Source organism: Coffea arabica, chromosome 11e (genome assembly GCF_036785885.1).
Source record: "Coffea arabica cultivar ET-39 chromosome 11e, Coffea Arabica ET-39 HiFi, whole genome shotgun sequence".
NCBI lineage: Eukaryota > Viridiplantae > Streptophyta > Magnoliopsida > Gentianales > Rubiaceae > Coffea > Coffea arabica.
Window position 1 is genome coordinate 7,897,635 of NC_092331.1, and position 23,364 is coordinate 7,920,998.

At 39.1% G+C, this 23,364-nt stretch overlaps 18 non-coding genes across 18 annotated transcripts; 12 read left to right on the forward strand and 6 right to left on the reverse strand.

The window, feature by feature from the left end:
• Positions 1-1,034: 1,034 nt before the first annotated feature.
• LOC140031158 (5S ribosomal RNA) lies at positions 1,035-1,153 on the reverse strand. Its single transcript, XR_011835079.1, has one exon. It is a non-coding gene; the product is annotated as a 5S ribosomal RNA (ribosomal RNA).
• Positions 1,154-2,288: 1,135 nt separating this feature from the next.
• LOC140031873 (5S ribosomal RNA) lies at positions 2,289-2,407 on the reverse strand. The gene has a single exon (XR_011835798.1). It is a non-coding gene; the product is annotated as a 5S ribosomal RNA (ribosomal RNA).
• A 1,135-nt stretch (positions 2,408-3,542) lies between these two features.
• On the reverse strand, positions 3,543-3,661 carry LOC140031159 (5S ribosomal RNA). Its single transcript, XR_011835080.1, has one exon. It is a non-coding gene; the product is annotated as a 5S ribosomal RNA (ribosomal RNA).
• A 1,135-nt stretch (positions 3,662-4,796) lies between these two features.
• On the reverse strand, positions 4,797-4,915 carry LOC140031884 (5S ribosomal RNA). The gene has a single exon (XR_011835809.1). It is a non-coding gene; the product is annotated as a 5S ribosomal RNA (ribosomal RNA).
• A 1,122-nt stretch (positions 4,916-6,037) lies between these two features.
• LOC140031895 (5S ribosomal RNA) lies at positions 6,038-6,156 on the reverse strand. The gene has a single exon (XR_011835820.1). It is a non-coding gene; the product is annotated as a 5S ribosomal RNA (ribosomal RNA).
• A 1,039-nt stretch (positions 6,157-7,195) lies between these two features.
• On the reverse strand, positions 7,196-7,314 carry LOC140031160 (5S ribosomal RNA). The gene has a single exon (XR_011835081.1). It is a non-coding gene; the product is annotated as a 5S ribosomal RNA (ribosomal RNA).
• Positions 7,315-8,605: 1,291 nt separating this feature from the next.
• LOC140031906 (5S ribosomal RNA) lies at positions 8,606-8,724 on the forward strand. Its single transcript, XR_011835831.1, has one exon. It is a non-coding gene; the product is annotated as a 5S ribosomal RNA (ribosomal RNA).
• A 1,135-nt stretch (positions 8,725-9,859) lies between these two features.
• LOC140030191 (5S ribosomal RNA) lies at positions 9,860-9,978 on the forward strand. Its single transcript, XR_011834105.1, has one exon. It is a non-coding gene; the product is annotated as a 5S ribosomal RNA (ribosomal RNA).
• A 1,124-nt stretch (positions 9,979-11,102) lies between these two features.
• On the forward strand, positions 11,103-11,221 carry LOC140031918 (5S ribosomal RNA). Its single transcript, XR_011835843.1, has one exon. It is a non-coding gene; the product is annotated as a 5S ribosomal RNA (ribosomal RNA).
• Positions 11,222-12,356: 1,135 nt separating this feature from the next.
• Positions 12,357-12,475, forward strand: LOC140031929 (5S ribosomal RNA). The gene has a single exon (XR_011835854.1). It is a non-coding gene; the product is annotated as a 5S ribosomal RNA (ribosomal RNA).
• Positions 12,476-13,600: 1,125 nt separating this feature from the next.
• On the forward strand, positions 13,601-13,719 carry LOC140031940 (5S ribosomal RNA). Its single transcript, XR_011835865.1, has one exon. It is a non-coding gene; the product is annotated as a 5S ribosomal RNA (ribosomal RNA).
• Positions 13,720-14,844: 1,125 nt separating this feature from the next.
• LOC140031952 (5S ribosomal RNA) lies at positions 14,845-14,963 on the forward strand. The gene has a single exon (XR_011835877.1). It is a non-coding gene; the product is annotated as a 5S ribosomal RNA (ribosomal RNA).
• A 1,125-nt stretch (positions 14,964-16,088) lies between these two features.
• LOC140031963 (5S ribosomal RNA) lies at positions 16,089-16,207 on the forward strand. Its single transcript, XR_011835888.1, has one exon. It is a non-coding gene; the product is annotated as a 5S ribosomal RNA (ribosomal RNA).
• Positions 16,208-17,332: 1,125 nt separating this feature from the next.
• LOC140031974 (5S ribosomal RNA) lies at positions 17,333-17,451 on the forward strand. The gene has a single exon (XR_011835899.1). It is a non-coding gene; the product is annotated as a 5S ribosomal RNA (ribosomal RNA).
• Positions 17,452-18,576: 1,125 nt separating this feature from the next.
• On the forward strand, positions 18,577-18,695 carry LOC140031985 (5S ribosomal RNA). Its single transcript, XR_011835910.1, has one exon. It is a non-coding gene; the product is annotated as a 5S ribosomal RNA (ribosomal RNA).
• A 1,125-nt stretch (positions 18,696-19,820) lies between these two features.
• On the forward strand, positions 19,821-19,939 carry LOC140031996 (5S ribosomal RNA). The gene has a single exon (XR_011835922.1). It is a non-coding gene; the product is annotated as a 5S ribosomal RNA (ribosomal RNA).
• Positions 19,940-21,064: 1,125 nt separating this feature from the next.
• LOC140032007 (5S ribosomal RNA) lies at positions 21,065-21,183 on the forward strand. The gene has a single exon (XR_011835933.1). It is a non-coding gene; the product is annotated as a 5S ribosomal RNA (ribosomal RNA).
• Positions 21,184-22,308: 1,125 nt separating this feature from the next.
• Positions 22,309-22,427, forward strand: LOC140032018 (5S ribosomal RNA). The gene has a single exon (XR_011835944.1). It is a non-coding gene; the product is annotated as a 5S ribosomal RNA (ribosomal RNA).
• The last annotated feature ends 937 nt before the right edge of the window (positions 22,428-23,364 follow it).

A 23,364-nucleotide genomic window follows, 5' to 3' on the forward strand; every position in this document is an offset into this window, starting at 1 on the left:
CCTCTTATCCTTTTATTTATTTACTTTATATTTTTTTTTGTTATTGATTTGCACCCTGTTTTTTTCCCTCATCCCGCAACTCTAAATTATCATGAAATCAATCCTTCACGCTTGCAGTTAGGGGTGGCAATTCGGGTCCAAATCAGGTTGGCGGGTCGGGTTCGGGTCAACAGACCCGCCAGAAAATCTGTTGACCCGAACCCCGACCCGCCAACCCGTGACGGGTCAGGTATGCTGACCCGAACCCGAAAATTTCAGGTTTACGGGGCGGCGGGTCGACCCGAAATGACCCGAAACTTAATTTTAATTTATTAATTTATCACTGTAATTTCTAATAAAATCAATTTCTCACAAAACTAATTACATAATCAAGTAATAAAAATTTAAATAAATGATTCCAAATCAAATCTAAAATAAATTAAACACCGTAAAAGTGTTTTATCCCAAGCAAAATATAAAATAAATTAAAACAATACAAAAGTGAAAAATAATATAATATATTATTTGTCCAAGTATAATAATTTCAACTTCACACAAATTAAATAAATTCGTTTAGGATTAAGTAATTAATGCCTTTGAAAAAAAGAATAACTTAGTTTAGTTAGATAAAATTATTTTTATGTTTATTAAATTATTTTTAATTCGTAAACGGGTCATATCGGGTCATATCAGGTCACCACGGGTTGACCCGAAATCGACCGGTTTTCTTTTCGGGTTCATCGGGTCCAACCCGATTCTGACCCGAATTCCCGAAACCTCAACCCAAACCCATTAATTTCGTGTTAGGTTCGTGTCGTGTTTTCAGGTCGTGTCGAAAATTGCCACCCCTAGTTGCGGTGATACATTTGCGCCGACAAATTTGAGCGACGATCCGGGCTTTGATCGAGCCGTACCGTTCCTGATTTGTCTCGCGCCTTCAGATCCTCCTTCACGCTTCGACAAGAAGCAAAATATTAAGCAATCGTTCCGACGGAGCTAAATTACTACAGGATAAAGAACGAATAGGAAATTTGGATTTCGAAACAAAAAAGAAAGGGGTGCAACACGAGGACTTCCCAGGGGGTCACCCATCCTAGTACTACTCTCGCCCAAGCACGCTTAACTTCGGAGTTCTGATTGGATCCGGTGCATTAGTGCTGGTATGATCGCACCCGCCATGTTCCTTTCGCTTTATTCTTTTAAACTACCCCGTCCTGCGAAGCAGTGTGGCTTTTCTAGACCGAAATTCATTTTAAGCGTCAATTCAAGCATTTTCCTCTTATCCTTTTATTTATTTACTTTATATTTTTTTTTGTTATTGATTTGCACCCTGTTTTTTTCCCTCATCCCGCAACTCTAAATTATCATGAAATCAATCCTTCACGCTTGCAGTTAGGGGTGGCAATTCGGGTCCAAATCAGGTTGGCGGGTCGGGTTCGGGTCAACAGACCCGTCAGAAAATCTGTTGACCCGAACACCGACCCGCCAACCCGTGACGGGTCAGGTATGCTGACCCGAACCCGAAAATTTCTGGTTTACGGGGCGGCGGGTCGACCCGAAATGACCCGAAACTTAATTTTAATTTATTAATTTATCACTGTAATTTCTAATAAAATCAATTTCTCACAAAACTAATTACATAATCAAGTAATAAAAATTTAAATAAATGATTCCAAATCAAATCTAAAATAAATTAAACACCGTAAAAGTGTTTTATCCCAAGCAAAATATAAAATAAATTAAAACAATACAAAAGTGAAAAATAATATAATATATTATTTGTCCAAGTATAATAATTTCAACTTCACACAAATTAAATAAATTCGTTTAGGATTAAGTAATTAATGCCTTTGAAAAAAAGAATAACTTAGTTTAGTTAGATAAAATTATTTTTATGTTTATTAAATTATTTTTAATTCGTAAACGGGTCATATCGGGTCATATCAGGTCACCACGGGTTGACCCGAAATCGACCGGTTTTCTTTTCGGGTTCATCGGGTCCAACCCGATTCTGACCCGAATTCCCGAAACCTCAACCCAAACCCATTAATTTCGTGTTAGGTTCGTGTCGTGTTTTCAGGTCGTGTCGAAAATTGCCACCCCTAGTTGCGGTGATACATTTGCGCCGACAAATTTGAGCGACGATCCGGGCTTTGATCGAGCCGTACCGTTCCTGATTTGTCTCGCGCCTTCAGATCCTCCTTCACGCTTCGACAAGAAGCAAAATATTAAGCAATCGTTCCGACGGAGCTAAATTACTACAGGATAAAGAACGAATAGGAAATTTGGATTTCGAAACAAAAAAGAGAGGGGTGCAACACGAGGACTTCCCAGGGGGTCACCCATCCTAGTACTACTCTCGCCCAAGCACGCTTAACTTCGGAGTTCTGATGGGATCCGGTGCATTAGTGCTGGTATGATCGCACCCGCCATGTTCCTTTCGCTTTATTCTTTTAAACTACCCCGTCCTGCGAAGCAGTGTGGCTTTTCTAGACCGAAATTCATTTTAAGCGTCAATTCAAGCATTTTCCTCTTATCCTTTTATTTATTTACTTTATATTTTTTTTTGTTATTGATTTGCACCCTGTTTTTTTCCCTCATCCCGCAACTCTAAATTATCATGAAATCAATCCTTCACGCTTGCAGTTAGGGGTGGCAATTCGGGTCCAAATCAGGTTGGCGGGTCGGGTTCGGGTCAACAGACCCGCCAGAAAATCTGTTGACCCGAACCCCGACCCGCCAACCCGTGACGGGTCAGGTATGCTGACCCGAACCCGAAAATTTCAGGTTTACGGGGCGGCGGGTCGACCCGAAATGACCCGAAACTTAATTTTAATTTATTAATTTATCACTGTAATTTCTAATAAAATCAATTTCTCACAAAACTAATTACATAATCAAGTAATAAAAATTTAAATAAATGATTCCAAATCAAATCTAAAATAAATTAAACACCGTAAAAGTGTTTTATCCCAAGCAAAATATAAAATAAATTAAAACAATACAAAAGTGAAAAATAATATAATATATTATTTGTCCAAGTATAATAATTTCAACTTCACACAAATTAAATAAATTCGTTTAGGATTAAGTAATTAATGCCTTTGAAAAAAAGAATAACTTAGTTTAGTTAGATAAAATTATTTTTATGTTTATTAAATTATTTTTAATTCGTAAACGGGTCATATCGGGTCATATCAGGTCACCACGGGTTGACCCGAAATCGACCGGTTTTCTTTTCGGGTTCATCGGGTCCAACCCGATTCTGACCCGAATTCCCGAAACCTCAACCCAAACCCATTAATTTCGTGTTAGGTTCGTGTCGTGTTTTCAGGTCGTGTCGAAAATTGCCACCCCTAGTTGCGGTGATACATTTGCGCCGACAAATTTGAGCGACGATCCGGGCTTTGATCGAGCCGTACCGTTCCTGATTTGTCTCGCGCCTTCAGATCCTCCTTCACGCTTCGACAAGAAGCAAAATATTAAGCAATCGTTCCGACGGAGCTAAATTACTACAGGATAAAGAACGAATAGGAAATTTGGATTTCGAAACAAAAAAGAAAGGGGTGCAACACGAGGACTTCCCAGGGGGTCACCCATCCTAGTACTACTCTCGCCCAAGCACGCTTAACTTCGGAGTTCTGATTGGATCCGGTGCATTAGTGCTGGTATGATCGCACCCGCCATGTTCCTTTCGCTTTATTCTTTTAAACTACCCCGTCCTGCGAAGCAGTGTGGCTTTTCTAGACCGAAATTCATTTTAAGCGTCAATTCAAGCATTTTCCTCTTATCCTTTTATTTATTTACTTTATATTTTTTTTTGTTATTGATTTGCACCCTGTTTTTTTCCCTCATCCCGCAACTCTAAATTATCATGAAATCAATCCTTCACGCTTGCAGTTAGGGGTGGCAATTCGGGTCCAAATCAGGTTGGCGGGTCGGGTTCGGGTCAACAGACCCGTCAGAAAATCTGTTGACCCGAACACCGACCCGCCAACCCGTGACGGGTCAGGTATGCTGACCCGAACCCGAAAATTTCTGGTTTACGGGGCGGCGGGTCGACCCGAAATGACCCGAAACTTAATTTTAATTTATTAATTTATCACTGTAATTTCTAATAAAATCAATTTCTCACAAAACTAATTACATAATCAAGTAATAAAAATTTAAATAAATGATTCCAAATCAAATCTAAAATAAATTAAACACCGTAAAAGTGTTTTATCCCAAGCAAAATATAAAATAAATTAAAACAATACAAAAGTGAAAAATAATATAATATATTATTTGTCCAAGTATAATAATTTCAACTTCACACAAATTAAATAAATTCGTTTAGGATTAAGTAATTAATGCCTTTGAAAAAAAGAATAACTTAGTTTAGTTAGATAAAATTATTTTTATGTTTATTAAATTATTTTTAATTCGTAAACGGGTCATATCGGGTCATATCAGGTCACCACGGGTTGACCCGAAATCGACCGGTTTTCTTTTCGGGTTCATCGGGTCCAACCCGATTCTGACCCGAATTCCCGAAACCTCAACCCAAACCCATTAATTTCGTGTTAGGTTCGTGTCGTGTTTTCAGGTCGTGTCGAAAATTGCCACCCCTAGTTGCGGTGATACATTTGCGCCGACAAATTTGAGCGACGATCCGGGCTTTGATCGAGCCGTACCGTTCCTGATTTGTCTCGCGCCTTCAGATCCTCCTTCACGCTTCGACAAGAAGCAAAATATTAAGCAATCGTTCCGACGGAGCTAAATTACTACAGGATAAAGAACGAATAGGAAATTTGGATTTCGAAACAAAAAAGAGAGGGGTGCAACACGAGGACTTCCCAGGGGGTCACCCATCCTAGTACTACTCTCGCCCAAGCACGCTTAACTTCGGAGTTCTGATGGGATCCGGTGCATTAGTGCTGGTATGATCGCACCCGCCATGTTCCTTTCGCTTTATTCTTTTAAACTACCCCGTCCTGCGAAGCAGTGTGGCTTTTCTAGACCGAAATTCATTTTAAGCGTCAATTCAAGCATTTTCCTCTTATCCTTTTATTTATTTACTTTATATTTTTTTTTGTTATTGATTTGCACCCTGTTTTTTTCCCTCATCCCGCAACTCTAAATTATCATGAAATCAATCCTTCACGCTTGCAGTTAGGGGTGGCAATTCGGGTCCAAATCAGGTTGGCGGGTCGGGTTCGGGTCAACAGACCCGCCAGAAAATCTGTTGACCCGAACCCCGACCCGCCAACCCGTGACGGGTCAGGTATGCTGACCCGAACCCGAAAATTTCAGGTTTACGGGGCGGCGGGTCGACCCGAAATGACCCGAAACTTAATTTTAATTTATTAATTTATCACTGTAATTTCTAATAAAATCAATTTCTCACAAAACTAATTACATAATCAAGTAATAAAAATTTAAATAAATGATTCCAAATCAAATCTAAAATAAATTAAACACCGTAAAAGTGTTTTATCCCAAGCAAAATATAAAATAAATTAAAACAATACAAAAGTGAAAAATAATATAATATATTATTTGTCCAAGTATAATAATTTCAACTTCACACAAATTAAATAAATTCGTTTAGGATTAAGTAATTAATGCCTTTGAAAAAAAGAATAACTTAGTTTAGTTAGATAAAATTATTTTTATGTTTATTAAATTATTTTTAATTCGTAAACGGGTCATATCGGGTCATATCAGGTCACCACGGGTTGACCCGAAATCGACCGGTTTTCTTTTCGGGTTCATCGGGTCCAACCCGATTCTGACCCGAATTCCCGAAACCTCAACCCAAACCCATTAATTTCGTGTTAGGTTCGTGTCGTGTCGAAAATTGCCACCCCTAGTTGCGGTGATACATTTGCGCCGACAAATTTGAGCGACGATCCGGGTTTTGATCGAGCCGTACCGTTCCTGATTTGTCTCGCGCCTTCAGATCCTCCTTCACGCTTCGACAAGAAGCAAAATATTAAGCAATCGTTCCGACGGAGCTAAATTACTACAGGATAAAGAACGAATAGGAAATTTGGATTTCGAAACAAAAAAGAGAGGGGTGCAACACGAGGACTTCCCAGGGGGTCACCCATCCTAGTACTACTCTCGCCCAAGCACGCTTAACTTCGGAGTTCTGATGGGATCCGGTGCATTAGTGCTGGTATGATCGCACCCGCCATGTTCCTTTCGCTTTATTCTTTTAAACTACCCCGTCCTGCGAAGCAGTGTGGCTTTTCTAGACCGAAATTCATTTTAAGCGTCAATTCAAGCATTTTCCTCTTATCCTTTTATTTATTTACTTTATATTTTTTTTTGTTATTGATTTGCACCCTGTTTTTTTCCCTCATCCCGCAACTCTAAATTATCATGAAATCAATCCTTCACGCTTGCAGTTAGGGGTGGCAATTCGGGTCCAAATCAGGTTGGCGGGTCGGGTTCGGGTCAACAGACCCGCCAGAAAATCTGTTGACCCGAACCCCGACCCGCCAACCCGTGACGGGTCAGGTATGCTGACCCGAACCCGAAAATTTCAGGTTTACGGGGCGGCGGGTCGACCCGAAATGACCCGAAACTTAATTTTAATTTATTAATTTATCACTGTAATTTCTAATAAAATCAATTTCTCACAAAACTAATTACATAATCAAGTAATAAAAATTTAAATAAATGATTCCAAATCAAATCTAAAATAAATTAAACACCGTAAAAGTGTTTTATCCCAAGCAAAATATAAAATAAATTAAAACAATACAAAAGTGAAAAATAATATAATATATTATTTGTCCAAGTATAATAATTTCAACTTCACACAAATTAAATAAATTCGTTTAGGATTAAGTAATTAATGCCTTTGAAAAAAAGAATAACTTAGTTTAGTTAGATAAAATTATTTTTATGTTTATTAAATTATTTTTAATTCGTAAACGGGTCATATCGGGTCATATCAGGTCACCACGGGTTGACCCGAAATCGACCGGTTTTCTTTTCGGGTTCATCGGGTCCAACCCGATTCTGACCCGAATTCCCGAAACCTCAACCCAAACCCATTAATTTCGTGTTAGGTTCGTGTCGTGTTTTCAGGTCGTGTCGAAAATTTCAGATCCTCCTTCACGCTTCGACAAGAAGCAAAATATTAAGCAATCGTTCCGACGGAGCTAAATTACTACAGGATAAAGAACGAATAGGAAATTTGGATTTCGAAACAAAAAAGAAAGGGGTGCAACACGAGGACTTCCCAGGGGGTCACCCATCCTAGTACTACTCTCGCCCAAGCACGCTTAACTTCGGAGTTCTGATTGGATCCGGTGCATTAGTGCTGGTATGATCGCACCCGCCATGTTCCTTTCGCTTTATTCTTTTAAACTACCCCGTCCTGCGAAGCAGTGTGGCTTTTCTAGACCGAAATTCATTTTAAGCGTCAATTCAAGCATTTTCCTCTTATCCTTTTATTTATTTACTTTATATTTTTTTTTGTTATTGATTTGCACCCTGTTTTTTTCCCTCATCCCGCAACTCTAAATTATCATGAAATCAATCCTTCACGCTTGCAGTTAGGGGTGGCAATTCGGGTCCAAATCAGGTTGGCGGGTCGGGTTCGGGTCAACAGACCCGTCAGAAAATCTGTTGACCCGAACACCGACCCGCCAACCCGTGACGGGTCAGGTATGCTGACCCGAACCCGAAAATTTCTGGTTTACGGGGCGGCGGGTCGACCCGAAATGACCCGAAACTTAATTTTAATTTATTAATTTATCACTGTAATTTCTAATAAAATCAATTTCTCACAAAACTAATTACATAATCAAGTAATAAAAATTTAAATAAATGATTCCAAATCAAATCTAAAATAAATTAAACACCGTAAAAGTGTTTTATCCCAAGCAAAATATAAAATAAATTCATAAAAATAATTTTATCTAACTAAACTAAGTTATTCTTTTTTTCAAAGGCATTAATTACTTAATCCTAAACGAATTTATTTAATTTGTGTGAAGTTGAAATTATTATACTTGGACAAATAATATATTATATTATTTTTCACTTTTGTATTGTTTTAATTTATTTTATATTTTGCTTGGGATAAAACACTTTTACGGTGTTTAATTTATTTTAGATTTGATTTGGAATCATTTATTTAAATTTTTATTACTTGATTATGTAATTAGTTTTGTGAGAAATTGATTTTATCAGAAATTACAGTGATAAATTAATAAATTAAAATTAAGTTTCGGGTCATTTCGGGTCGACCCGCCGCCCCGTAAACCTGAAATTTTCGGGTTCGGGTCAGCATACCTGACCCGTCACGGGTTGGCGGGTCGGGGTTCGGGTCAACAGATTTTCTGGCGGGTCTGTTGACCCGAACCCGACCCGCCAACCTGATTTGGACCCGAATTGCCACCCCTAACTGCAAGCGTGAAGGATTGATTTCATGATAATTTAGAGTTGCGGGATGAGGGAAAAAAACAGGGTGCAAATCAATAACAAAAAAAAATATAAAGTAAATAAATAAAATGGATAAGAGGAAAATGCTTGAATTGACGCTTAAAATGAATTTCGGTCTAGAAAAGCCACACTGCTTCGCAGGACGGGGTAGTTTAAAAGAATAAAGCGAAAGGAACATGGCGGGTGCGATCATACCAGCACTAATGCACCGGATCCCATCAGAACTCCGAAGTTAAGCGTGCTTGGGCGAGAGTAGTACTAGGATGGGTGACCCCCTGGGAAGTCCTCGTGTTGCACCCCTCTCTTTTTTGTTTCGAAATCCAAATTTCCTATTCGTTCTTTATCCTGTAGTAATTTAGCTCCGTCGGAACGATTGCTTAATATTTTGCTTCTTGTCGAAGCGTGAAGGAGGATCTGAAGGCGCGAGACAAATCAGGAACGGTACGGCTCGATCAAAGCCCGGATCGTCGCTCAAATTTGTCGGCGCAAATGTATCACCGCAACTAGGGGTGGCAATTTTCGACACGACCTGAAAACACGACACGAACCTAACACGAAATTAATGGGTTTGGGTTGAGGTTTCGGGAATTCGGGTCAGAATCGGGTTGGACCCGATGAACCCGAAAAGAAAACCGGTCGATTTCGGGTCAACCCGTGGTGACCTGATATGACCCGATATGACCCGTTTACGAATTAAAAATAATTTAATAAACATAAAAATAATTTTATCTAACTAAACTAAGTTATTCTTTTTTTCAAAGGCATTAATTACTTAATCCTAAACGAATTTATTTAATTTGTGTGAAGTTGAAATTATTATACTTGGACAAATAATATATTATATTATTTTTCACTTTTGTATTGTTTTAATTTATTTTATATTTTGCTTGGGATAAAACACTTTTACGGTGTTTAATTTATTTTAGATTTGATTTGGAATCATTTATTTAAATTTTTATTACTTGATTATGTAATTAGTTTTGTGAGAAATTGATTTTATTAGAAATTACAGTGATAAATTAATAAATTAAAATTAAGTTTCGGGTCATTTCGGGTCGACCCGCCGCCCCGTAAACCTGAAATTTTCGGGTTCGGGTCAGCATACCTGACCCGTCACGGGTTGGCGGGTCGGGGTTCGGGTCAACAGATTTTCTGGCGGGTCTGTTGACCCGAACCCGACCCGCCAACCTGATTTGGACCCGAATTGCCACCCCTAACTGCAAGCGTGAAGGATTGATTTCATGATAATTTAGAGTTGCGGGATGAGGGAAAAAAACAGGGTGCAAATCAATAACAAAAAAAAATATAAAGTAAATAAATAAAAGGATAAGAGGAAAATGCTTGAATTGACGCTTAAAATGAATTTCGGTCTAGAAAAACCACACTGCTTCGCAGGACGGGGTAGTTTAAAAGAATAAAGCGAAAGGAACATGGCGGGTGCGATCATACCAGCATTAATGCACCGGATCCCATCAGAACTCCGAAGTTAAGCGTGCTTGGGCGAGAGTAGTACTAGGATGGGTGACCCCCTGGGAAGTCCTCGTGTTGCACCCCTTTCTTTTTTGTTTCGAAATCCAAATTTCCTATTCGTTCTTTATCCTGTAGTAATTTAGCTCCGTCGGAACGATTGCTTAATATTTTGCTTCTTGTCGAAGCGTGAAGGAGGATCTGAAGGCGCGAGACAAATCAGGAACGGTACGGCTCGATCAAAGCCCGGATCGTCGCTCAAATTTGTCGGCGCAAATGTATCACCGCAACTAGGGGTGGCAATTTTCGACACGACCTGAAAACACGACACGAACCTAACACGAAATTAATGGGTTTGGGTTGAGGTTTCGGGAATTGGGGTTGGACCCGATGAACCCGAAAAGAAAACCGGTCGATTTCGGGTCAACCCGTGGTGACCTGATATGACCCGATATGACCTGTTTACGAATTAAAAATAATTTAATAAACATAAAAATAATTTTATCTAACTAAACTAAGTTATTCTTTTTTTCAAAGGCATTAATTACTTAATCCTAAACGAATTTATGTAATTTGTGTGAAGTTGAAATTATTATACTTGGACAAATAATATATTATATTATTTTTCACTTTTGTATTGTTTTAATTTATTTTATATTTTGCTTGGGATAAAACACTTTTACGGTGTTTAATTTATTTTAGATTTGATTTGGAATCATTTATTTAAATTTTTATTACTTGATTATGTAATTAGTTTTGTGAGAAATTGATTTTATTAGAAATTACAGTGATAAATTAATAAATTAAAATTAAGTTTCGGGTCATTTCGGGTCGACCCGCCGCCCCGTAAACCTGAAATTTTCGGGTTCGGGTCAGCATACCTGACCCGTCACGGGTTGGCGGGTCGGGGTTCGGGTCAACAGATTTTCTGGCGGGTCTGTTGACCCGAACCCGACCCGCCAACCTGATTTGGACCCGAATTGCCACCCCTAACTGCAAGCGTGAAGGATTGATTTCATGATAATTTAGAGTTGCGGGATGAGGGAAAAAAATAGGGTGCAAATCAATAACAAAAAAAAATATAAAGTAAATAAATAAAAGGATAAGAGGAAAATGCTTGAATTGACGCTTAAAATGAATTTCGGTCTAGAAAAGCCACACTGCTTCGCAGGACGGGGTAGTTTAAAAGAATAAAGCGAAAGGAACATGGCGGGTGCGATCATACCAGCACTAATGCACCGGATCCCATCAGAACTCCGAAGTTAAGCGTGCTTGGGCGAGAGTAGTACTAGGATGGGTGACCCCCTGGGAAGTCCTCGTGTTGCACCCCTCTCTTTTTTGTTTCGAAATCCAAATTTCCTATTCGTTCTTTATCCTGTAGTAATTTAGCTCCGTCGGAACGATTGCTTAATATTTTGCTTCTTGTCGAAGCGTGAAGGAGGATCTGAAGGCGCGAGACAAATCAGGAACGGTACGGCTCGATCAAAGCCCGGATCGTCGCTCAAATTTGTCGGCGCAAATGTATCACCGCAACTAGGGGTGGCAATTTTCGACACGACCTGAAAACACGACACGAACCTAACACGAAATTAATGGGTTTGGGTTGAGGTTTCGGGAATTCGGGTCAGAATCGGGTTGGACCCGATGAACCCGAAAAGAAAACCGGTCGATTTCGGGTCAACCCGTGGTGACCTGATATGACCCGATATGACCCGTTTACGAATTAAAAATAATTTAATAAACATAAAAATAATTTTATCTAACTAAACTAAGTTATTCTTTTTTTCAAAGGCATTAATTACTTAATCATAAACGAATTTATTTAATTTGTGTGAAGTTGAAATTATTATACTTGGACAAATAATATATTATATTATTTTTCACTTTTGTATTGTTTTAATTTATTTTATATTTTGCTTGGGATAAAACACTTTTACGGTGTTTAATTTATTTTAGATTTGATTTGGAATCATTTATTTAAATTTTTATTACTTGATTATGTAATTAGTTTTGTGAGAAATTGATTTTATTAGAAATTACAGTGATAAATTAATAAATTAAAATTAAGTTTCGGGTCATTTCGGGTCGACCCGCCGCCCCGTAAACCTGAAATTTTCGGTTTCGGGTCAGCATACCTGACCCGTCACGGGTTGGCGGGTCGGGGTTCGGGTCAACAGATTTTCTGGCGGGTCTGTTGACCCGAACCCGACCCGCCAACCTGATTTGGACCCGAATTGCCACCCCTAACTGCAAGCGTGAAGGATTGATTTCATGATAATTTAGAGTTGCGGGATGAGGGAAAAAAACAGGGTGCAAATCAATAACAAAAAAAAATATAAAGTAAATAAATAAAAGCATAAGAGGAAAATGCTTGAATTGACGCTTAAAATGAATTTCGGTCTAGAAAAGCCACACTGCTTCGCAGGACGGGGTAGTTTAAAAGAATAAAGCGAAAGGAACATGGCGGGTGCGATCATACCAGCACTAATGCACCGGATCCCATCAGAACTCCGAAGTTAAGCGTGCTTGGGCGAGAGTAGTACTAGGATGGGTGACCCCCTGGGAAGTCCTCGTGTTGCACCCCTCTCTTTTTTGTTTCGAAATCCAAATTTCCTATTCGTTCTTTATCCTGTAGTAATTTAGCTCCGTCGGAACGATTGCTTAATATTTTGCTTCTTGTCGAAGCGTGAAGGAGGATCTGAAGGCGCGAGACAAATCAGGAACGGTACGGCTCGATCAAAGCCCGGATCGTCGCTCAAATTTGTCGGCGCAAATGTATCACCGCAACTAGGGGTGGCAATTTTCGACACGACCTGAAAACACGACACGAACCTAACACGAAATTAATGGGTTTGGGTTGAGGTTTCGGGAATTCGGGTCAGAATCGGGTTGGACCCGATGAACCCGAAAAGAAAACCGGTCGATTTCGGGTCAACCCGTGGTGACCTGATATGACCCGTTTACGAATTAAAAATAATTTAATAAACATAAAAATAATTTTATCTAACTAAACTAAGTTATTCTTTTTTTCAAAGGCATTAATTACTTAATCCTAAACGAATTTATTTAATTTGTGTGAAGTTGAAATTATTATACTTGGACAAATAATATATTATATTATTTTTCACTTTTGTATAGTTTTAATTTATTTTATATTTTGCTTGGGATAAAACACTTTTACGGTGTTTAATTTATTTTAGATTTGATTTGGAATCATTTATTTAAATTTTTATTACTTGATTATGTAATTAGTTTTGTGAGAAATTGATTTTATCAGAAATTACAGTGATAAATTAATAAATTAAAATTAAGTTTCGGGTCATTTCGGGTCGACCCGCCGCCCCGTAAACCTGAAATTTTCGGGTTCGGGTCAGCATACCTGACCCGTCACGGGTTGGCGGGTCGGGGTTCGGGTCAACAGATTTTCTGGCGGGTCTGTTGACCCGAACCCGACCCGCCAACCTGATTTGGACCCGAATTGCCACCCCTAACTGCAAGCGTGAAGGATTGATTTCATGATAATTTAGAGTTGCGGGATGAGGGAAAAAAACAGGGTGCAAATCAATAACAAAAAAAAATATAAAGTAAATAAATAAAAGGATAAGAGGAAAATGCTTGAATTGACGCTTAAAATGAATTTCGGTCTAGAAAAGCCACACTGCTTCGCAGGACGGGGTAGTTTAAAAGAATAAAGCGAAAGGAACATGGCGGGTGCGATCATACCAGCACTAATGCACCGGATCCCATCAGAACTCCGAAGTTAAGCGTGCTTGGGCGAGAGTAGTACTAGGATGGGTGACCCCCTGGGAAGTCCTCGTGTTGCACCCCTCTCTTTTTTGTTTCGAAATCCAAATTTCCTATTCGTTCTTTATCCTGTAGTAATTTAGCTCCGTCGGAACGATTGCTTAATATTTTGCTTCTTGTCGAAGCGTGAAGGAGGATCTGAAGGCGCGAGACAAATCAGGAACGGTACGGCTCGATCAAAGCCCGGATCGTCGCTCAAATTTGTCGGCGCAAATGTATCACCGCAACTAGGGGTGGCAATTTTCGACACGACCTGAAAACACGACACGAACCTAACACGAAATTAATGGGTTTGGGTTGAGGTTTCGGGAATTCGGGTCAGAATCGGGTTGGACCCGATGAACCCGAAAAGAAAACCGGTCGATTCCGGGTCAACCAGTGGTGACCTGATATGACCCGTTTACGAATTAAAAATAATTTAATAAACATAAAAATAATTTTATCTAACTAAACTAAGTTATTCTTTTTTTCAAAGGCATTAATTACTTAATCCTAAACGAATTTATTTAATTTGTGTGAAGTTGAAATTATTATACTTGGACAAATAATATATTATATTATTTTTCACTTTTGTATTGTTTTAATTTATTTTATATTTTGCTTGGGATAAAACACTTTTACGGTGTTTAATTTATTTTAGATTTGATTTGGAATCATTTATTTAAATTTTTATTACTTGATTATGTAATTAGTTTTGTGAGAAATTGATTTTATTAGAAATTACAGTGATAAATTAATAAATTAAAATTAAGTTTCGGGTCATTTCGGGTCGACCCGCCGCCCCGTAAACCTGAAATTTTCGGTTTCGGGTCAGCATACCTGACCCGTCACGGGTTGGCGGGTCGGGGTTCGGGTCAACAGATTTTCTGGCGGGTCTGTTGACCCGAACCCGACCCGCCAACCTGATTTGGACCCGAATTGCCACCCCTAACTGCAAGCGTGAAGGATTGATTTCATGATAATTTAGAGTTGCGGGATGAGGGAAAAAAACAGGGTGCAAATCAATAACAAAAAAAAATATAAAGTAAATAAATAAAAGGATAAGAGGAAAATGCTTGAATTGACGCTTAAAATGAATTTCGGTCTAGAAAAGCCACACTGCTTCGCAGGACGGGGTAGTTTAAAAGAATAAAGCGAAAGGAACATGGCGGGTGCGATCATACCAGCACTAATGCACCGGATCCCATCAGAACTCCGAAGTTAAGCGTGCTTGGGCGAGAGTAGTACTAGGATGGGTGACCCCCTGGGAAGTCCTCGTGTTGCACCCCTCTCTTTTTTGTTTCGAAATCCAAATTTCCTATTCGTTCTTTATCCTGTAGTAATTTAGCTCCGTCGGAACGATTGCTTAATATTTTGCTTCTTGTCGAAGCGTGAAGGAGGATCTGAAGGCGCGAGACAAATCAGGAACGGTACGGCTCGATCAAAGCCCGGATCGTCGCTCAAATTTGTCGGCGCAAATGTATCACCGCAACTAGGGGTGGCAATTTTCGACACGACCTGAAAACACGACACGAACCTAACACGAAATTAATGGGTTTGGGTTGAGGTTTCGGGAATTCGGGTCAGAATCGGGTTGGACCCGATGAACCCGAAAAGAAAACCGGTCGATTTCGGGTCAACCCGTGGTGACCTGATATGACCCGTTTACGAATTAAAAATAATTTAATAAACATAAAAATAATTTTATCTAACTAAACTAAGTTATTCTTTTTTTCAAAGGCATTAATTACTTAATCCTAAACGAATTTATTTAATTTGTGTGAAGTTGAAATTATTATACTTGGACAAATAATATATTATATTATTTTTCACTTTTGTATAGTTTTAATTTATTTTATATTTTGCTTGGGATAAAACACTTTTACGGTGTTTAATTTATTTTAGATTTGATTTGGAATCATTTATTTAAATTTTTATTACTTGATTATGTAATTAGTTTTGTGAGAAATTGATTTTATCAGAAATTACAGTGATAAATTAATAAATTAAAATTAAGTTTCGGGTCATTTCGGGTCGACCCGCCGCCCCGTAAACCTGAAATTTTCGGGTTCGGGTCAGCATACCTGACCCGTCACGGGTTGGCGGGTCGGGGTTCGGGTCAACAGATTTTCTGGCGGGTCTGTTGACCCGAACCCGACCCGCCAACCTGATTTGGACCCGAATTGCCACCCCTAACTGCAAGCGTGAAGGATTGATTTCATGATAATTTAGAGTTGCGGGATGAGGGAAAAAAACAGGGTGCAAATCAATAACAAAAAAAAATATAAAGTAAATAAATAAAAGGATAAGAGGAAAATGCTTGAATTGACGCTTAAAATGAATTTCGGTCTAGAAAAGCCACACTGCTTCGCAGGACGGGGTAGTTTAAAAGAATAAAGCGAAAGGAACATGGCGGGTGCGATCATACCAGCACTAATGCACCGGATCCCATCAGAACTCCGAAGTTAAGCGTGCTTGGGCGAGAGTAGTACTAGGATGGGTGACCCCCTGGGAAGTCCTCGTGTTGCACCCCTCTCTTTTTTGTTTCGAAATCCAAATTTCCTATTCGTTCTTTATCCTGTAGTAATTTAGCTCCGTCGGAACGATTGCTTAATATTTTGCTTCTTGTCGAAGCGTGAAGGAGGATCTGAAGGCGCGAGACAAATCAGGAACGGTACGGCTCGATCAAAGCCCGGATCGTCGCTCAAATTTGTCGGCGCAAATGTATCACCGCAACTAGGGGTGGCAATTTTCGACACGACCTGAAAACACGACACGAACCTAACACGAAATTAATGGGTTTGGGTTGAGGTTTCGGGAATTCGGGTCAGAATCGGGTTGGACCCGATGAACCCGAAAAGAAAACCGGTCGATTCCGGGTCAACCAGTGGTGACCTGATATGACCCGTTTACGAATTAAAAATAATTTAATAAACATAAAAATAATTTTATCTAACTAAACTAAGTTATTCTTTTTTTCAAAGGCATTAATTACTTAATCCTAAACGAATTTATTTAATTTGTGTGAAGTTGAAATTATTATACTTGGACAAATAATATATTATATTATTTTTCACTTTTGTATAGTTTTAATTTATTTTATATTTTGCTTGGGATAAAACACTTTTACGGTGTTTAATTTATTTTAGATTTGATTTGGAATCATTTATTTAAATTTTTATTACTTGATTATGTAATTAGTTTTGTGAGAAATTGATTTTATCAGAAATTACAGTGATAAATTAATAAATTAAAATTAAGTTTCGGGTCATTTCGGGTCGACCCGCCGCCCCGTAAACCTGAAATTTTCGGGTTCGGGTCAGCATACCTGACCCGTCACGGGTTGGCGGGTCGGGGTTCGGGTCAACAGATTTTCTGGCGGGTCTGTTGACCCGAACCCGACCCGCCAACCTGATTTGGACCCGAATTGCCACCCCTAACTGCAAGCGTGAAGGATTGATTTCATGATAATTTAGAGTTGCGGGATGAGGGAAAAAAACAGGGTGCAAATCAATAACAAAAAAAAATATAAAGTAAATAAATAAAAGGATAAGAGGAAAATGCTTGAATTGACGCTTAAAATGAATTTCGGTCTAGAAAAGCCACACTGCTTCGCAGGACGGGGTAGTTTAAAAGAATAAAGCGAAAGGAACATGGCGGGTGCGATCATACCAGCACTAATGCACCGGATCCCATCAGAACTCCGAAGTTAAGCGTGCTTGGGCGAGAGTAGTACTAGGATGGGTGACCCCCTGGGAAGTCCTCGTGTTGCACCCCTCTCTTTTTTGTTTCGAAATCCAAATTTCCTATTCGTTCTTTATCCTGTAGTAATTTAGCTCCGTCGGAACGATTGCTTAATATTTTGCTTCTTGTCGAAGCGTGAAGGAGGATCTGAAGGCGCGAGACAAATCAGGAACGGTACGGCTCGATCAAAGCCCGGATCGTCGCTCAAATTTGTCGGCGCAAATGTATCACCGCAACTAGGGGTGGCAATTTTCGACACGACCTGAAAACACGACACGAACCTAACACGAAATTAATGGGTTTGGGTTGAGGTTTCGGGAATTCGGGTCAGAATCGGGTTGGACCCGATGAACCCGAAAAGAAAACCGGTCGATTCCGGGTCAACCAGTGGTGACCTGATATGACCCGTTTACGAATTAAAAATAATTTAATAAACATAAAAATAATTTTATCTAACTAAACTAAGTTATTCTTTTTTTCAAAGGCATTAATTACTTAATCCTAAACGAATTTATTTAATTTGTGTGAAGTTGAAATTATTATACTTGGACAAATAATATATTATATTATTTTTCACTTTTGTATTGTTTTAATTTATTTTATATTTTGCTTGGGATAAAACACTTTTACGGTGTTTAATTTATTTTAGATTTGATTTGGAATCATTTATTTAAATTTTTATTACTTGATTATGTAATTAGTTTTGTGAGAAATTGATTTTATTAGAAATTACAGTGATAAATTAATAAATTAAAATTAAGTTTCGGGTCATTTCGGGTCGACCCGCCGCCCCGTAAACCTGAAATTTTCGGTTTCGGGTCAGCATACCTGACCCGTCACGGGTTGGCGGGTCGGGGTTCGGGTCAACAGATTTTCTGGCGGGTCTGTTGACCCGAACCCGACCCGCCAACCTGATTTGGACCCGAATTGCCACCCCTAACTGCAAGCGTGAAGGATTGATTTCATGATAATTTAGAGTTGCGGGATGAGGGAAAAAAACAGGGTGCAAATCAATAACAAAAAAAAATATAAAGTAAATAAATAAAAGGATAAGAGGAAAATGCTTGAATTGACGCTTAAAATGAATTTCGGTCTAGAAAAGCCACACTGCTTCGCAGGACGGGGTAGTTTAAAAGAATAAAGCGAAAGGAACATGGCGGGTGCGATCATACCAGCACTAATGCACCGGATCCCATCAGAACTCCGAAGTTAAGCGTGCTTGGGCGAGAGTAGTACTAGGATGGGTGACCCCCTGGGAAGTCCTCGTGTTGCACCCCTCTCTTTTTTGTTTCGAAATCCAAATTTCCTATTCGTTCTTTATCCTGTAGTAATTTAGCTCCGTCGGAACGATTGCTTAATATTTTGCTTCTTGTCGAAGCGTGAAGGAGGATCTGAAGGCGCGAGACAAATCAGGAACGGTACGGCTCGATCAAAGCCCGGATCGTCGCTCAAATTTGTCGGCGCAAATGTATCACCGCAACTAGGGGTGGCAATTTTCGACACGACCTGAAAACACGACACGAACCTAACACGAAATTAATGGGTTTGGGTTGAGGTTTCGGGAATTCGGGTCAGAATCGGGTTGGACCCGATGAACCCGAAAAGAAAACCGGTCGATTTCGGGTCAACCCGTGGTGACCTGATATGACCCGTTTACGAATTAAAAATAATTTAATAAACATAAAAATAATTTTATCTAACTAAACTAAGTTATTCTTTTTTTCAAAGGCATTAATTACTTAATCCTAAACGAATTTATTTAATTTGTGTGAAGTTGAAATTATTATACTTGGACAAATAATATATTATATTATTTTTCACTTTTGTATAGTTTTAATTTATTTTATATTTTGCTTGGGATAAAACACTTTTACGGTGTTTAATTTATTTTAGATTTGATTTGGAATCATTTATTTAAATTTTTATTACTTGATTATGTAATTAGTTTTGTGAGAAATTGATTTTATCAGAAATTACAGTGATAAATTAATAAATTAAAATTAAGTTTCGGGTCATTTCGGGTCGACCCGCCGCCCCGTAAACCTGAAATTTTCGGGTTCGGGTCAGCATACCTGACCCGTCACGGGTTGGCGGGTCGGGGTTCGGGTCAACAGATTTTCTGGCGGGTCTGTTGACCCGAACCCGACCCGCCAACCTGATTTGGACCCGAATTGCCACCCCTAACTGCAAGCGTGAAGGATTGATTTCATGATAATTTAGAGTTGCGGGATGAGGGAAAAAAACAGGGTGCAAATCAATAACAAAAAAAAATATAAAGTAAATAAATAAAAGGATAAGAGGAAAATGCTTGAATTGACGCTTAAAATGAATTTCGGTCTAGAAAAGCCACACTGCTTCGCAGGACGGGGTAGTTTAAAAGAATAAAGCGAAAGGAACATGGCGGGTGCGATCATACCAGCACTAATGCACCGGATCCCATCAGAACTCCGAAGTTAAGCGTGCTTGGGCGAGAGTAGTACTAGGATGGGTGACCCCCTGGGAAGTCCTCGTGTTGCACCCCTCTCTTTTTTGTTTCGAAATCCAAATTTCCTATTCGTTCTTTATCCTGTAGTAATTTAGCTCCGTCGGAACGATTGCTTAATATTTTGCTTCTTGTCGAAGCGTGAAGGAGGATCTGAAGGCGCGAGACAAATCAGGAACGGTACGGCTCGATCAAAGCCCGGATCGTCGCTCAAATTTGTCGGCGCAAATGTATCACCGCAACTAGGGGTGGCAATTTTCGACACGACCTGAAAACACGACACGAACCTAACACGAAATTAATGGGTTTGGGTTGAGGTTTCGGGAATTCGGGTCAGAATCGGGTTGGACCCGATGAACCCGAAAAGAAAACCGGTCGATTCCGGGTCAACCAGTGGTGACCTGATATGACCCGTTTACGAATTAAAAATAATTTAATAAACATAAAAATAATTTTATCTAACTAAACTAAGTTATTCTTTTTTTCAAAGGCATTAATTACTTAATCCTAAACGAATTTATTTAATTTGTGTGAAGTTGAAATTATTATACTTGGACAAATAATATATTATATTATTTTTCACTTTTGTATAGTTTTAATTTATTTTATATTTTGCTTGGGATAAAACACTTTTACGGTGTTTAATTTATTTTAGATTTGATTTGGAATCATTTATTTAAATTTTTATTACTTGATTATGTAATTAGTTTTGTGAGAAATTGATTTTATCAGAAATTACAGTGATAAATTAATAAATTAAAATTAAGTTTCGGGTCATTTCGGGTCGACCCGCCGCCCCGTAAACCTGAAATTTTCGGGTTCGGGTCAGCATACCTGACCCGTCACGGGTTGGCGGGTCGGGGTTCGGGTCAACAGATTTTCTGGCGGGTCTGTTGACCCGAACCCGACCCGCCAACCTGATTTGGACCCGAATTGCCACCCCTAACTGCAAGCGTGAAGGATTGATTTCATGATAATTTAGAGTTGCGGGATGAGGGAAAAAAACAGGGTGCAAATCAATAACAAAAAAAAATATAAAGTAAATAAATAAAAGGATAAGAGGAAAATGCTTGAATTGACGCTTAAAATGAATTTCGGTCTAGAAAAGCCACACTGCTTCGCAGGACGGGGTAGTTTAAAAGAATAAAGCGAAAGGAACATGGCGGGTGCGATCATACCAGCACTAATGCACCGGATCCCATCAGAACTCCGAAGTTAAGCGTGCTTGGGCGAGAGTAGTACTAGGATGGGTGACCCCCTGGGAAGTCCTCGTGTTGCACCCCTCTCTTTTTTGTTTCGAAATCCAAATTTCCTATTCGTTCTTTATCCTGTAGTAATTTAGCTCCGTCGGAACGATTGCTTAATATTTTGCTTCTTGTCGAAGCGTGAAGGAGGATCTGAAGGCGCGAGACAAATCAGGAACGGTACGGCTCGATCAAAGCCCGGATCGTCGCTCAAATTTGTCGGCGCAAATGTATCACCGCAACTAGGGGTGGCAATTTTCGACACGACCTGAAAACACGACACGAACCTAACACGAAATTAATGGGTTTGGGTTGAGGTTTCGGGAATTCGGGTCAGAATCGGGTTGGACCCGATGAACCCGAAAAGAAAACCGGTCGATTTCGGGTCAACCCGTGGTGACCTGATATGACTCGTTTACGAATTAAAAATAATTTAATAAACATAAAAATAATTTTATCTAACTAAACTAAGTTATTCTTTTTTTCAAAGGCATTAATTACTTAATCCTAAACGAATTTATTTAATTTGTGTGAAGTTGAAATTATTATACTTGGACAAATAATATATTATATTATTTTTCACTTTTGTATTGTTTTAATTTATTTTATATTTTGCTTGGGATAAAACACTTTTACGGTGTTTAATTTATTTTAGATTTGATTTGGAATCATTTATTTAAATTTTTATTACTTGATTATGTAATTAGTTTTGTGAGAAATTGATTTTATCAGAAATTACAGTGATAAATTAATAAATTAAAATTAAGTTTCGGGTCATTTCGGGTCGACCCGCCGCCCCGTAAACCTGAAATTTTCGGGTTCGGGTCAGCATACCTGACCCGTCACGGGTTGGCGGGTCGGGGTTCGGGTCAACAGATTTTCTGGCGGGTCTGTTGACCCGAACCCGACCCGCCAACCTGATTTGGACCCGAATTGCCACCCCTAACTGCAAGCGTGAAGGATTGATTTCATGATAATTTAGAGTTGCGGGATGAGGGAAAAAAACAGGGTGCAAATCAATAACAAAAAAAAATATAAAGTAAATAAATAAAAGGATAAGAGGAAAATGCTTGAATTGACGCTTAAAATGAATTTCGGTCTAGAAAAGCCACACTGCTTCGCAGGACGGGGTAGTTTAAAAGAATAAAGCGAAAGGAACATGGCGGGTGCGATCATACCAGCACTAATGCACCGGATCCCATCAGAACTCCGAAGTTAAGCGTGCTTGGGCGAGAGTAGTACTAGGATGGGTGACCCCCTGGGAAGTCCTCGTGTTGCACCCCTCTCTTTTTTGTTTCGAAATCCAAATTTCCTATTCGTTCTTTATCCTGTAGTAATTTAGCTCCGTCGGAACGATTGCTTAATATTTTGCTTCTTGTCGAAGCGTGAAGGAGGATCTGAAGGCGCGAGACAAATCAGGAACGGTACGGCTCGATCAAAGCCCGGATCGTCGCTCAAATTTGTCGGCGCAAATGTATCACCGCAACTAGGGGTGGCAATTTTCGACACGACCTGAAAACACGACACGAACCTAACACGAAATTAATGGGTTTGGGTTGAGGTTTCGGGAATTCGGGTCAGAATCGGGTTGGACCCGATGAACCCGAAAAGAAAACCGGTCGATTTCGGGTCAACCCGTGGTGACCTGATATGACCCGTTTACGAATTAAAAATAATTTAATAAACATAAAAATAATTTTATCTAACTAAACTAAGTTATTCTTTTTTTCAAAGGCATTAATTACTTAATCCTAAACGAATTTATTTAATTTGTGTGAAGTTGAAATTATTATACTTGGACAAATAATATATTATATTATTTTTCACTTTTGTATAGTTTTAATTTATTTTATATTTTGCTTGGGATAAAACACTTTTACGGTGTTTAATTTATTTTAGATTTGATTTGGAATCATTTATTTAAATTTTTATTACTTGATTATGTAATTAGTTTTGTGAGAAATTGATTTTATCAGAAATTACAGTGATAAATTAATAAATTAAAATTAAGTTTCGGGTCATTTCGGGTCGACCCGCCGCCCCGTAAACCTGAAATTTTCGGGTTCGGGTCAGCATACCTGACCCGTCACGGGTTGGCGGGTCGGGGTTCGGGTCAACAGATTTTCTGGCGGGTCTGTTGACCCGAACCCGACCCGCCAACCTGATTTGGACCCGAATTGCCACCCCTAACTGCAAGCGTGAAGGATTGATTTCATGATA